Genomic DNA, 13,431 nt, shown 5'->3' on the forward strand with positions numbered 1-13,431 from the left:
AGCGTCTTTTTACCACAGAACACCACAGAATACCAAAAAAACATCACAACAATCAAAACATCACACAGAACTACACAAATTACAATAAAACTACTGAAATATACCACAGAACATTACAATAAATGTATAAAATGCAAACTCTAATAATTCAGAATTATATTATCACTTTATGTTTATGACATGATGATTGACTGGATCATAACTTTTTTAATATTTAGCATATATATTTTTTACATTTGGAGACCTTTGAGACACTTTAGACTTATGCATTGTAATAATGAAAATCTAAAATAAACATTTAAAAAAATAGTTATGGTAAAAAGAAATTAACCGCACGGTTTTCACAGTCGCTGATCAATATATATGCAAAAGAAACAACATCTGATAAACAAATTTAATAATACTTTTAGATATTTGGATGATATTTTGGCTCTCAATAATGCCGGACGACTTCAGTATGTATATTAATGAAATTTATCCTGTTGAACTTACTTTAAATAAAGCTAATACTAACAATGACCACTGCCCTTTTCTCGATCTTGATATCTTTATCACTAATGGAAAGCTGAATACTAAAATTTATGATAAAAGGGATGATTTTTCATTTCCTATCGTTAATTATCCGTTTTTAGATGGTGACGTTCCCTTGTCACCATCTTACGGTGTTTATATATCTCAACTTGTACGATTCGCTCGTGTATGTAACAATGTTTTAGATTTTAACGAGAGAAATTTATGTATTACTGAAAAATTATTACACCAGGGTTTTCGATATCACAAACTAGTCAAAACATTTACTAAATTTTATCATCGGTACAAAGACATCATTCGTAAATATAGCTCAACATGCAGACTTCTAATACGTTCAGGTATTTCACATCCAATTTTTTATGGTAATATTCTTTATAAAGCACAAAGGTGTCAGTATTCACCTCAGAAACTTACAAAACCTTTGAATAGACTTATTAAGAAGGGATATAATTACGATACTGTTGTCAAGTCATTAAAGATTGCATATTTTGGCGTTAATATTGAGTCACTGATAAGGTCTTTGCATCGGAACTAAACACATTTATTCTAAAAACAGTTGTTGGCATGACACGGGTTATGTTCTTCTCATATATGTTATGATGGTATGATACTAAACCCTGATGTGCCTGATGTTCATATGATGAAATCATAATCTTTCAGTCAGTTTAGTTGAAGTCTGGAGCTGGCATGTCAGTTAACTGCTAGTAGTCTGTTGTTATTTATGTATTATTGTCATTTTGTTTATTTTCTTTGGTTACATCTTCTGACATCAGACTCGGATTTCTCTTGAACTGAATTTTAATGTGCGTATTGTTATGCGTTTACTTTACTACATTGGTTAGATGTATAGGGGGAGGTTTGAGATCTCACAAACATGTTTAACCCCGCCGCATTTTTGCGCCTGTCCCAAGTCAGGAGCCTCTGGCCTTTGTTAGTCTTGTATTATTTTAATTTTAGTCATGTGTACAATTTGGAAATTAGTATGGCGTTCATTATCACTGGACTAGTATATATTTGTTTAGGGGCCAGCTGAAGGACGCCTCCGGGTGCGGGAATTTCTCGCTACATTGAAGACCTGTTGGTGAGCCTCTGCTGTTGTTTTTTATTTGGGCGGGTTGTTGTCTCTTTGACACATTCCCCATTTCCATTCTCAATTTTAATGAATATCAAACGAGAAAATAGAACAGATCAATTTACAAAATACGTACGACGACCACTGCTTATTGAGCTGTTAACAGTTGAATAGTCTGGACAGGAACAGTTTAATAGAAAGTACCTGGTCTAGTTCAAATTCAATTTTGTCAAAGTAAGCTAAAAAAAAAAAAAAAAAAGGCAGTGGCGGAGCCGTCAAAATAACAATTTATATAGAGTTTTGCTATTTTGCCGGTCTTATTTCAGATTTTTAATCAAGACTATATGAAATATATTTTTAAGGAAACTATTTAAGCACAAATGATATATGTGGCTAGATGTCAATAACCTTGTATTCTTCGCCTTGTCTTCGTAGTCATTCAATTTTGGTGAACTGCGCTCATTTAATTACATGTACTGTGTTTTTGTTAGGTGTATATTACTAGTATTTGTATCCATCTGATGAGTTAAGCATTTTTCAACAGATTTCTATAGTTCGTTCTTATGTTGTACTGTTATACCACTGTCCCAGGTATGGGGAGGGTTGAGATCCCGCTAACATGTAAAACCCCGCCACATTCTGTATGTATGTTGTCCCAAGTCAGGAGCCTGTAATTCAGTGGTTGTCGTTTGTTGATGTGTTACATATTTTTTTTAAGTTTATTTTTTTTCATAAATTAGGCCGTTTGTTTTCTCGTTTGCATTGTTTTACATTTGTCATTTCGGGGCCTTTTTTAGCTGACTATGCGGTATGGGCTTTGTTCATTGTTGAAGGCCGTACGGTGACCTATAATAGTTGTTAATTTCTGTGTCATTTGGTCTCTTGTGGAGAGTTGTCTCATTGGTAATCATACCACATCTTCTTTTTTTTATACATACATTAAATTCTGTTAAACATTGCACGTTCGAAAATGGGACAACAAATTTGTTATCAAACAAACTTGATTTTCGACTGATATGAAGAGCTACAGCCGGCTTTGGAGTACTTTGAAACGTGAAACGAGGACCATTAAAATTCATGAAAACCAGACACAACTTTAGTATTAGTCTATAATCTATGGAGCAAAAAAATATTATAAGATAAATAAACAAATATTGTACACACGATGCATAGAAATCTAGCTATTGATAGCATTTATTCCATGAATGTTGAATATATTGAAACGTATATATATTTATATCTGCAAACTTTTCAAAAGTGATGCTGACATTAGAGAATCAAGTGTTATGTTCAGTTCATGTCTGCAGTGGCAGTACCTTTATGGTGCCAGACTTTAAAAAAATCACCAGAAAGCAAGGCACTGGTTTTGTAAATAAAAGCAACAGTAGTATACCGCTGTTCGAAACTCATAAATCGAAAGAAAAAAAATAATCCGGGTTACAAACTAAAAACTGAGGGAAACGCATTAAATATAAGAGGAGAACAACGACACAACAGAAACACATTAAAATGTAACACACACAGAAACGAACTAAGCATTAGACAAAATCCGATGAGAATAACAAATATAAGATGAAAACTAAATACATAAATTTGGGATAGAAAAGTACCGCGACACGTCTTATAGCAATGTGAATTCACATTCAAATATAAGAGGAAACAAACGACACAACAGAAACACAAGGTTAAAATGTAACACACACAGAAACGAACTATAATTTAACAATGGCCATTTTTCTGACTTGGTACAGGACATTTTTTAGAGAGAAAAAAATGGTTGATTGAACCTGGTTTTGTGGCATGCCAAACCTCCCGCTTTAATGGCAATGTTAACTTAACATTAAAATGACAACATAACATTACATGACTACACTACAAATAAATATGTGAACATATAGGACAGAGAAACACACGAATAATAGCTAACAAAAGGCACCAGGTAAAAATTAAAGACGCCAGAAGTGCGTTTCGTCCACATAAGACTAGTCAGTGACGCTCAGATGAAAAAAGTTATAAGCCAAAAACACGTTCAAAGTTGAACAGCACTGAGGACCAAAAGTTGAAAAAAGTTGCCCAATACGGCTAGGGTTTTCTGCTTGGGATAAGAACATCCTTATTATTTAGAATAATTTATACTTTTGCAAACAGTCATTATATAAAATGACTATATAATAGATATACATGATAAAACCGAAGTATTAACTTACTACAGAATAAAAACGAATACATAAACCAATATAATCCAGCACAAAAAAACACCCGAATTAGCCAAAGCCTCAACGCTAAAAGTGACGTCACATTTGAAATTGTAAAAAAAGGCAAAAAAAATGACGTCACATTTGAAATTCTAAAACAACCCATAAAGTGACGTCACATTTGAATGACTAAAACTATTTCTCAAAAATAAGATTATATTTGTAATACTGATATTATTTAATAACAATGAAAATTGCAATACTTATTAATATCAAACTGAGGTAGCAATTAGACAATTAACAATATTATATGTCGGTATTTACTCTGAATCAAACTGCAAACGAAATACATCGTATAAATTACGTTGAACCAAACCAAAATGTAATAAATGAAGGCGGTGATTAATTTTCTTTACCATAACAATTGAATATAACAGAAAAGACGTCAAGACATTGGACAAAATCCGATGAGAATTACAAATATTACATCAAAATTAAATACATGAATTTGGGATAGAAAAGTACCGTAACACGTCTTATAGCAATGCGAATTCACACTCGGCAAGACAGTCACAATCGGGAATAAGTCACGTTCGGAAATTAAAAGATTAGACGACGTAATGACAAACCACAATCTGACACGTGGTAAAAATGTCCTTAGCTAGTTTGGACAAAGACACATCGTATGTATCAACCAATTCGTGATGATGTCCATAAAATTTACGGAGTGTCAATTTTAATCTGGCCTCCTCATATCTTTGTTGGAGCAGTTTCTGCGTAAGGAGCACACTCCTGTATATGAAGTCCGTATAGTATGAACAAGCACGAGAATAACGTATCAATTGAGATACATTTTTTTTGTAAACACCATACGAAGGGGCAGAGGGTATGTTACTGCTGAGAAATGGGAAATTGATAATTGGGAAGTTGAAATCGTCTTGTTTATCATAGATTTTCGTGTGAAGTCGTCCATCTGTGTCAATAATGAGGAAAAGACCAAGGTATGAAGCAGTCCTTCTAGTACCAGTAGTATCCCTAATTTCAAGTTCACTGGGATATATGAGATGTAAGTATTGGCTGAAATATGGATTATTCAATGATAGAACATCATCAATATATCGGAAAGTAAAATTAAAGAATTTCGCAAGGTGCTTTTTCTTTTTGACTTTAAGAAGGTTCTGAATGAATTCTGCTTCATACGAGTACAAAAACAAATCGGCCAGTAGGGGTGCACAATTAGTACCCATTGGAATGCCGACTGTCTGTTGAAATATAAACCCTCTAAACTCAACAAATATATTGTAACGCTCGTTAACCAGTATAGGTTGTTGGGTGTTACTTTTTGTTTCAAAACTAATAGGATATTTTTTTTTAAGTTTTAATCAGAATGTCGATTTTTTTATATGGGTTCGTATGCTTTCAATTGCTGATGTGTATTATAATTTTTCTTAAAGAATTTGTTTTCCCCTCCTATTAAAGAAAAAAAGTACTAATATCAATTTTAATATTTTACTTTTTAAAAATGATTTAAAGACATGTTTTCAGAGACTGTACATAATATCAATTTTAATATGCACGTTTTATATAACTGGATTAAAGAAGACATATTTGTATAGAGATTTCTTATTGAATGATTATGTATGCTTCCATATTTTTTCTATTCTTAATTTTAATCTTAATTACGACCGGCAAAATAGCAAAACTCTATATAATTCGCTATTTTGACGAAGCCCGGCAAAATAGCGCAAAGGAGGCTATTTTGCCGGAGCCGGTAAAATGGCCACTGCCAAAAAAAACCACATCACTGATTAGTCCAGTCAATCTACAAAACAATTAACCAAACCTTAAACAAATTGCAACAGAAGTAAATTTGGTCTCATGTCAGTAAACTCATCATAGATACCAGGATTACATTTTATATTTACGCGAGACGCGCATTTCGTCTACAAAAGACTCATCAGTGACGCTCGAATCCAATAAAGTTAAAAAGGCCAAATAAAGTACGAAGTTGAAGAGCATTGAGGACCAAAATTCTTAAAAGTTTTGCAAAATACAGCGAACTAAAAGGTAATATATTCCTGAGGTAGAAAAGCCTTAGTATTTTAAAAATTCAAAAGTTTTATAAACAGCTGATTTATAAATATTACCATATCAATGATAATTCATGTCAGCACAAAAGTGCTGACTACTAGACTGGTGATACCCTCGGGGAATTAAAACGCCACCAGCAGTGGCATCGACACAGTGGTTGTAAATAAGCTCATCATAGACACCAGGATTAAATTCTATATTTACGCCAGACGCACGTTTCGTCTACAAAAGACTCATCAGGGCGCTCGAATCCAAAAAAAGTTAAATAGGCCAAATAAAGTACGAAATTGAAAAGCATTGAGGACCAAAATTCCGAAATGTTTTGCAAAATACAGCTAAGGTAAAAGTGCTTACTACTGTGCTGGTGATACTCTCGGGGAATTAAAACTTCACCAGTTTGTGTTGGTTTTTTTTATAGCTGCTTTAAATATATTCATAGATTATTCTATATTTCAAAGTATCATTTGGGGTTAAAACGTGACTTTTGATTGTAAAATCACAGAAAACAGGAATATCGGTTTAAAAACGAATTTGGAAATCAGGTCAATAATTCAACTGATTGAAATTCGTTTTCATGCAACCTGTTACAGTAGTTTAGCAACTCAGTGTGAACTCTCTTAAATCGGTGTTGTGTGAATTTTGTCATTCAAGTTGTGATAAAAAAAAATGAAAACAACACATTTAATAATTCTATGCGTCCGAATAAAGGCAACAGTAGTATACCGCTGTTCAAAACTCATAAATCCAGGGACAAAAAACAAAATCGGGGTAACAAACTAAAACCGAGGGAAACGCATTAAATATAAGAGGAGAACAACGACATAACACCGAAACGTAACACACACAGAAACGGACCAAGCATCAGACAAAACACCACGAGAATAACAAATATAACATGAAAACCAAATACATGAATTTGGGATAGACAAGTACCGTGCCACGTCTGATCTCAATATCTCAAAAATAAGAGAAAACACAAACGACTCAACGTTAAAACGCAACACACACAGAAACGAACAATAATATAACAATGGCCATCTTCCTGACTTGGTACAGGACACTTTTAAAGGGGAATAAAAGTGGTGGGTTGAACCTGGTTTTGTGGCATGCCAAACCTCGCACTTTAATGGCAAAGTTAAATATAACATTGAAGCGCTTTTCTGGATTTACCTTCATCAGGAACGCTCAAAGCTAAATATTTGAAATCCGAAGATGTTTAAGTACCGAAACCGTTGAAAAGCTATATGACAAAAATACCTAAGATAAATAGCCAAATTCATCTAAAGTCAACTTTGCCTGAGGGAGTTGAAACCTTAGTTTCTTAATAATTTCAAAAATTGTAAACGGACAATTTTAGAAAAGATTGTTAAATCATGTCAGCGTCGATCTTTTCAACTGAATAATGTGGTTTGTTCTGATGTTGTTCTGTTATTTCACTGTCTCCGGTAATGGGGAGGGTTGAAAAATGTTTTAACCAAGTCATTGCATTCCAATCAGGGAACTGTATTCCAGTCGGTTGCCGTTACCATAATTGGTAACTTTCATCGTTTTTTGCAGCTTAAATGAGATCATTAATTTTCTCTGATGAATGTTCCATGATATGTATTTCACGGGTTTTTTAATAGCTTACTATACGGCAAGTGGGGTGTGCTTATTGTTGAATACAGCTGTACAGTGACTAGTACATGTAATTGTTAACATCATTGTCCTTTTATCTTTTGTGTATGGGTGCTTTATTGTTAATAATATCACATCTCAATATTCTTTGCGCCAATCAAAGATGGGACGTGTAATACCATACCGTTGTCCGTCCCGTGCATCCTTCTGTTTATTCGACTAAAACAATCTCTAGGTCAACTTTGCATGAGAGAATTGAGACCTTTGATTTCTTAAAAAAATCTAACGGAAAGTAAGTCATGTCAGTGGCTAACACTTACTACTGGGCTTATAATACACCCGGAAACTAACAGTCTGCCATATGCTGTTTCAAACAAGTGCTAGTAAGAAAAATAACACTTTATAGATCTGGTGCATGTAAAGCGCATTTAGCTTCCCAATTGTGAAATTTCCATTTCTATGAAGCAAAATTCTAGCAGCGCCTGTATAAGGAATATATATATATCCACATTGAAACGATATTGCAGGCCATGGGACATGCGTTTCCTATCATGATTTCCTTGACAGAGGATTGCTGCTCATAATAAATTTATTAAACCTAAAATTCCAAGTGGTGAAGTTAAATTCACACCTTAAACATTTTACGGACTATATGGAGTATCTGTTTCACTGATGACGATATGGTTACCATAATTCCGTCTTTCTTTCAATTCCCCAAAATGTGACCTATCGAACTAGATTTATCACCAGGATTGTACTTACATTAGGAACAACATGGATGACATAGTTTCTACAGGATTTGCTCACCCTGCAGATGACCTGTTATCACCCCTTTTTTGGCGGTGTTCTTGTTGTTCCATCTTTAGTTTTGTATGTTGTGTTTCATTCAACTTTTATATACTATTGTTTGTCATTTGGTCTGTTTTTCCGATTTAGCCATGGCGATGTCAGTTTATTTTCGCCTTATGAATTTAAATGTCCCTTTGGTATCTTTCATCTCAATTTTACCTAATATTGATACTATGATATCTGAATATCATCAGCACAGAAGTCAATGTGTCGATACTGACATGATTAACAACATAATTCTTCAAAAAATCCTCTTTGATTAATTGAGAAATCTGTAAGAAATTAAGGTTGTAATTAATTCCCTCAGATAGATTTAAACTTATCCAATTTTGGCTATTTCTAGATTCCTTTTGAATATACAGCTGATAACATTTCTAGATATTCATACATCATTTGTGTTCGTATGTTTGGATTTGAGCGTTGATATAAAGTTCTTTTCATTTGTCTTAAAGGTTGTATATTTTTTACCTTTACTGATTAGTCCCTTTTTTGGAAATATACTTTTGACGTGGCTCGATATTTATACAAATACAAATACAAATATTTTATTAGCACAAACTCATCAACAATAAATGGTTAAGGCTCATGGTATATTAATAACATAATTGATCATACATAATAAGTATTGTAAATAATGACTATATTAATATGTAATCTTATAAACAATGACTATGAATTAAAGACAGATTGACAATTCTATAGAGTTTGTTCAACTTTACGCAGGTTCAGACTGTCTGAAATTAAAGAGGAAGTCAATTTTAGGATTGTGTATGAATTATTATTTTCATTCTTTTCCAATTTTGCAGGATCATCGATTATATTTGAAACTTTTTGGTGAAATATAGCCCTTTTAGTTGAGTATTTTTCACAATGTAAAAGAAAATGTTTTTCATTTTCAATTTGACAAGATTACATACAGAGCAGTATCTCTCATTTCTGGAAATATTTAGATGTCCTCCTCTTTCAATTGTCAGTAACCCTACATATTCTTTAACACCATTTACCAAGGACGAAATTTTACAAAATCATAAATCTGTCCTTCTTTCTTTTGGTATCAACATCAAAGAAAACGAAGAAAATTTACCTTCATTATACTGGATACCTAAATTACACAAAACTCCATATAAAGAATGATACATAGCTGGTTCTTCAAAATGTTCGACTAAACATCTTTCTTAAGTACTGACTACTATTCTTTCTACAGTTAAAGATGGGCTTCAAAAATATTGTGATGAGATATATTCTACCAGTGGTATAAGGCAGATGTGGATTCTCAAAAATTCGAAAGATCTACTGCTTAATCATCACAATCTTTGCAATTTTGCAGCAACATAAAGACTTTTGATTTTTCTACTCTATACACTACTATTCCCCATGCTCAGTTGAAAGATCGACTTCACCACCTTATAAAACAGAGCTTTTTCTATAAAAATGGGAATCGTAGATACAAATTTCTTGTTTTGGGTTACAATAATTCATATTTTGTGAAGAATCACACTGAATCTTCCAGAAAATATACTGAAGATGACATTATCTGTTAATTCGCATTACTATAAGACGTGTTACGGTACTTATCTATCCCAAATTTATGTATTTAGTTTGATGTTATATTTGTAATTCTCATCGGATTTTGTCAAATTTGTTGACGTTTTTCTGTTATATTCATGTGTTATGGTAAAGAAAATTAATCACCGCCTTCATTTATTAGATTTGATTTTGTTCAACGTAATCTGAACGATGTTTTACGTTTGAAGTTAGATTAAAACAAACCGGACATATTTATAATTTAGTTAATTGCTGTTAATAAGTGTTGCAATGTGCATTGTGTTTGGATGTAATATCAGTATTTAGTTCTATTATAATCTTAAATAAATCCTAATTCTATCTTATTTTTGAGATATAGTTTTTCAAATGTGACGTCATTTTTGTGCTGTTTCAGAAATTCAAATGTGACGTATTTTTTGTGCCTTTTCACCACTTCGTATGTGACGTAATTTTTATGACTTTTTGCGTTGAGGCATGCACGATGTCGGGTGTGTCTATTTTATGTATTTTTTGGTCTTTGTATTATGTATTCGGGTTTTGTTTTCTGTAATTAGTTAAGACTTCAGTTTTATCATGTATATCTTTTATATTCATTTGATAAAATTTACTGTTTGCAATAGAATAAATTGTTCTAAATAATAAGGATGTTTTTTATCACAAGCAGAAAACCCTAGTCGTATTTGGCACAGCCTTTTTCAACTTTTGATCCTCAGTGTTGTTCAACTTTGTATATTTTTTTTACTTTCGAACTTTTATATCTGGGCGTCACTTGTAAGTCTTGTGTGGACGAGACGCGTTTTTGGCGTATTGAATTTTAAACTTGATGCCTTTTGTTATCTATTAATTATGTGTTTCTTTGCCTAATACGTTCTCCTATTTATTTGTATTGTAGTCCTGTAATATTATGTTGTCATTTTAATGATATATTTAACATTGCCATTAAAGTGCGAGGTTTGGCATGCCACAAAACCAGGTTCAACCCACCATTTTTTTCTTTAAAAATGTCTTGTACCAAGTCAGAGAAAATGGCCATTGTTATATCATAGTTCGTTTCTGTGTGTGTAACATTTTTACGTTGTGTTTCCGTTGTGTCGTTTGTTTTCTCTAATATTTTAGTGTGAATTCACATTACTATAAGACGTGTCACGGTACTTTTCTATCCCAAATTCATGTATTTGGTTCTGATGTTATATTTGTTATTCTCGTCGGATTTTGTCTAATGCTTAGTCCGTTTCTGTGTGTGTTACATTTTAATGTTGTGTCGTTGTTCTCTTATATTTAATGCGTTTCCCTCGGTTTTGGTTTGTTACCCCGATTTTGTTTTTGTTCATAGATTTACGAGTTTTGAACAACAGTATACTACTGTTGCCTTTATTCATATGGATCTTACGTATTGCAGCTATGTCACTTTTGTTTTTTAAGATATCAACATAAGGTGGTCTTCGGCCTATTATATAGACACTCTTGAAAAAGTCTAACTTTTTTGATTCAAGTAAATTTGCATTTTGAACTTGCAAACATTGGTCATTAATTCTTTATACATCCCGCCATTGTGTAATTAAGCCATGGTCATTTTTTGTATTATTGTTTTTCATTTTTGCTTAAGTATTTTTGGTTTGAGTGTCTATATGCCATTTTGATTTTCTTTGTTAAAATAGCTATTTGTTTTACAGTGATTGTGAGTTTAACAAAATGTTGAAGTACCTTAAATTCTGACAATTTTACCTATCATGTCTATTTGTTTTGCTCACACAGTGTAGTCATTGTTATGGAATTCTATGCAACTGCCATACAAGTGAGAGGTTTAGTTAACTTTTAAACCAATTTTGATCCACCGGTTAATACATAAGGAAATGCATGTACGAAGTCAAGAATATAACAGTTGTTTTCCAACAGTGATATATTTAAGCTTTTGCTTTTGTCATTTGATAAATGCTTTTTCATTATGAATTTTCCTGGGAATTTGGTATTTTGTTCTATTTTACTTTTTTTCATATATAATTAAATATCACTGGTTACATAAAAAGTTTTCAATAATCCTTCTTAACGAAATGGATTGTCCAAAGGCCCAAAATCCTAAATCCATCAATTGGAAACTTTAAAATACTGATGTATTTAGTCGAGGATTATGTCATGCAATAGATTAAATGCGAGATAGAAGACGTAGATACCCTTTCCGAAGGTGGTGAGGTCGTTGATACAAAAAAAAAACTGCTTGATAAATGAATTAGGTATTGACTTCCCTTGGAAACATAACATATACCAAAACGACACTTACCAAGGAGGGAATCCTTGAAAAGCATGGGTCTGTACTATGTTGCTTTGAAATTTCAACCAGGGATGACGAACTGGATATCTTTTTTCATTGTATTGGATACAAACAAAGTTATATTGCTGTGTCTTCCATGTGCTCAACGAAATTTCTTTCTTAATTATGAATCTCAATATGAAAATCAATTTTGTCAGCAATCAAAGCCGGGATTCAAAGTTGTCGTAAATCTACATATTCTAGAGGCAGCGTAAATCAAATACTAGAAAATCCCAAAGATCCCTATTAAAGAACCTCTAATCTAAGATTTCTATTGAATTAAAACATTTGACCTTTATACCCTTTGCATAAGTGTTTCCAATTCCAAATTCAAAGAAAAAATGAAAGAGCTAGCCCTGCTTTATTTCATAAAAATGAATAGTCAACGTAGAAAGAATTTCTTAGGGATGGATAAATCGTACTTTGTAAAAAATCATTCTGATTGAAACAAAATGTTTGGTGACACTGACAATGCCAATATGCTGGATTTCCTAATTGGTACGTTTGGAGTACGCATTTTCCCACATATAATCGGTATTCCAATGGAAACCAACTGTGCTCCTCTTTTTGTCGACTTGTTAATTTATCATTTGAGGTTGTTTCGTATATCAGCTCCTTGAGAAGAATGAAAAGTGTAAATGTCCGGGAAAATCAGGTGCAACAAAGATCACAACTTGAAATAACAAATCAACTACATTTTCTTTTAATTTTTTTTATTACATTAAAGCAACATATTGGATTAGTTTATAGATAATGCATATTTTTAGATTTTAATTGCCGTACTACAAATCGACTGGTGTCAGGATGGATATAATGCAAGGCCGGCAGTAGGGATGTATTCTTTGGGCAATCCTGAGACCCAACGGTTGGTTATACGACAAGAAAACCATTACAATATGCATTAGCTGACTTTTATACCGACAACAAATATTATTTTCTGCAAAGATTTGCATCATATTCTACCGGCCACACTTAAGTGGGATATTATTTTCTGAAGCATGCAGATTTTAATAAGCCCTTTGACTCTTTGTAATGTGAAATAAATATCACTTACTAATAGTTATCAGAGGTACCAGGCTAAACAATTGATCTAGTCTGGATATAAACTTTAACAATTAGTATCCAGTTACAATAGATATATCACATAGCAGCATAAAGCAAGGCGCGAAATGAATTGTTACGGAATTGTAAAAATACACATCACTTTGTGAGGAAATTATTGA

The sequence above is a fragment of the Mytilus edulis genome, chromosome 1 (genome assembly GCF_963676685.1).
Source record: "Mytilus edulis chromosome 1, xbMytEdul2.2, whole genome shotgun sequence".
NCBI lineage: Eukaryota > Metazoa > Mollusca > Bivalvia > Mytilida > Mytilidae > Mytilus > Mytilus edulis.